This window comes from Bidens hawaiensis, unplaced genomic scaffold (assembly GCF_021521415.1).
Source record: "Bidens hawaiensis isolate Kalapana, Puna unplaced genomic scaffold, B.hawaiensis_p1.1 tig00032816_1, whole genome shotgun sequence".
Lineage (NCBI taxonomy): Eukaryota > Viridiplantae > Streptophyta > Magnoliopsida > Asterales > Asteraceae > Bidens > Bidens hawaiensis.
In genome coordinates this window covers 178062-181364 of record NW_027495609.1, presented here as the reverse complement: position 1 = coordinate 181364, position 3303 = coordinate 178062, and positions in this window count along the sequence as shown.

The window sequence follows — 3303 nt, the reverse complement described above, 5'->3', positions numbered from 1 at the left end:
TAGAATGTTGTTGTTCGTGTAAACATGATTTAGTTAAGGTTCATGATAGATTGGATTTTGGATAGAATTGTACTCGCTTATTGTTTCGACTGTAACTAGATGATAAACGATGATTTTTAATAAATTCTTGATTCTAGGACATAGTTCATCGAGTCTAGTTTCCAGAAAGTTATGATTTGTAATATTTGGATATACAAAAGATAGGTTTTATGATTTTACAAGATTGCGTGTCTAATCTAATTCGGAAAGATGTTTTCTGGTCTAACTTCCCAGCATCATAACTTGAGATTAACAAAGCAGAATGGGTTGGTTTCACTTCTGGAAGTTCATACTTTGAGTTAGGAAACTAAACCCAATTGTCCTTGCATAATTTGGATAAATTAGTTGAGAGAACCATGAAAATACTTTTTGCTGCACAATCTGCTGAACTGTTTGTACCTATCTGCAATGATTGAATTATTGTGAGCTTTTTATATATGATAAAAATATAATAAAAATTATTTGAGAAACCTAATCCATATATTATACTGTGAAAATTTTGTAGAATTTATCTTTGAGTTTTTCATAGTGAATAAAATCAGTTTGTAAATGCTAAAACCTGTCTCGTGAACTGAATGATCATAAGTTAAGTTTGTATGATGAATATTTGGTCGTTTTGACATGAAATGATGTGTGGATAGATGTTAAGAATTTTTTTTACATTTGACATTTACTTAATATCACCAACGAGTCGTCGGGTCAAGTTTGTGTTTGTGTGTGACTCCATATGTAAAATTTGCTTTTTTCCAAACCCGAAACCCGACCCATTTTAAAAATTGTTATTTCCGGACCCAAGCTAAATAAATAAAGCAACGAATTTTTATTAATTTTCTTTTGCATTTAAAATGCCGATTATGTAGATTTGACCCTACACTTTAGTTATTGCATCTTTTGACCACAAACCTTTGTTCAAGGACCGCTTTGCAATATAATTATTTTCTTTCCTCCTTTCTCCTTTCCCGTCGGCATACTGTCCCCCCCTCCCCTCTCGTTTAATTCTGTGTATAAGTATGGAAATCATGAAATTGATCAATCTAAATCATATGTGATTGAAAACGCGTCCCAATCACACCCTAATCATGGTAAAACCCCTTGGATGACAGCTAATTCGTTTAAGGTAAACTCGCGGCTAACTCGTCCCTAAAACACTATAAATACTCGATTATAATTCAATTAAACGTCACCACATCTTCCTCTCAATATTCCGAATCTAAACCCTAACATAATTACATCAGACACTGCTGTTAAGTATCATTTTCTCATTCAAGTTGAGCCGTGAACCCTAAGCCTTGGTTCTCATCCAATTCGTTGTCTAATAAGGTAATTAATACATTGGTTAGGATTGGTTTTGAAAGCTTGTTAAAATCCTCTGTCAATTTTAATCGATAGAGGGTGTAAGGTCTTCGATTGAAGGATTCTTGATTTAGGGTTTATGAATATTTAGGATAATCCCTGTTTCCGTATAAGTATAAATGTTTTCAATCTATAACCAAGATAGTCACCAGCCTAGTTGGCTGGTGCATATGTGTTAAAGCTTGTGAACCGGCATGGGGCGCGGGTTCGAGTCTCCCAAGCCATGTTTTTGAGTTTCATTTCTTTAAAATTCTTTTATTAATCAAATTTTGTTATTATTACGTCTATACAATATTAAATAAATATTATTTTGATAAACCGAACCTTCAAAACCCTTTTCGGATTTGGTTTTGTTGATTATATATATATATATATATTATCCTTAAATAAATGATATATATATACACACACACACGTTTGTAAATAAAGTAAAAAGGGATTAACGTTTTTTTACTACTAGCTTAGCGGATCAAACCATATTAAAGGTTCAAAATAAATTTTTTGTTAACTTTTCCATTAACATACATACATACATACATACAGACAGAGATTGGTTAGAATAAAAACCCACCTGAGTTGTGAAAACTCTGGAAACTCATTCTCAACCACATGTTTTTAATTAAATATTAAATCTTGTGGTCCATAATTAAAGTTAATAAAAAATGTTAAAGTTAATTTACACTTTCTCTCTTATGAAAACATAAATAAAAATTAGTAAAAAAATGTAAAAAAAAATAGCAAAACATTTTTTTTATGTTTTCGATATTTTGTATTAAATATAACAACACATATTACATGTAACAAAAAAAAAACCGATGTTACATAGGGTTTTCACGGGTTTTCATAACTCAAGTCGGTTTTCATTTTATACTTTGCCCATACGTATATACATATATATATATATAATATTTATTTTATTTATTCTTTTTATTTAAAGATCAAACGCAAATAATAATAATAATAATAATAATAATAATAATTGTTTAAAGTCAATAAGTCTCCAAGTTCCTTTAAAACCGATTAATAACCTTTATATCACGTTGCATTTTTTAATTGTTTATACTCTTTAATTTATATTATTTACCAATAGTTAAACTAACTATATGAATTTCAATTTTAGATAAACCCAATCAAATCCCGAATTCGTTATAAGTCTTATTTATATTTCGTCATTAAATTAATATTATCGTTAACAAATAGGGCCTTTTGTCGACGTATCCCGAGGAACTCAACCGCTTTTATCTTAATTTTTATCGTCATCTCATCTTCATTAATTCGCTCGTCAATGTGAGTTTACATACCCCCTTTTTCCATCTTTTACGTTTTGGGGGTAGCGTGTATACCTTATTCACTTTTACTCATGTTTCATTATCGCATCTATTCAAAACATAATTCAATATATGTTTATGTATGATTATTGCATGCTTTATGATTATGTTCTATGTGCTTAAATGTTTATTTTATGTTTGGTGGTTGGTATCTCATCCTCATCTATTCTCATCCAGTATGATCATACATTTACCCAAGTATATTGATTTCGTATCAATAGGAACGGGTCCATATCTATTTAGTTGTTTACATTTTCATAAGACTTGTAATGCTCACCATATACAACTAAAACTTATGTATTCTCACCAACATTCGTGTTGACAAACTTTATTTTCATACATGCTACAGGTACAAGTAATTGATATTGTTCAAGATTGAAGAGATTAATTTTTGCCTTAGGAGATTTATTACAATTCAAAATATGTATTTGATTATTGTAATTGTATACTTGTTTAATGTTAATGAAATTAAATAATTATTGTCGCTTTAGTTAGTGTCTTTGAAGCTACTGTCCAATCAATACGTTACGCCCCGGCATGTTCCGCCTTTGGTCAGGTGTGATACCATACGTGAGTTTTAGAG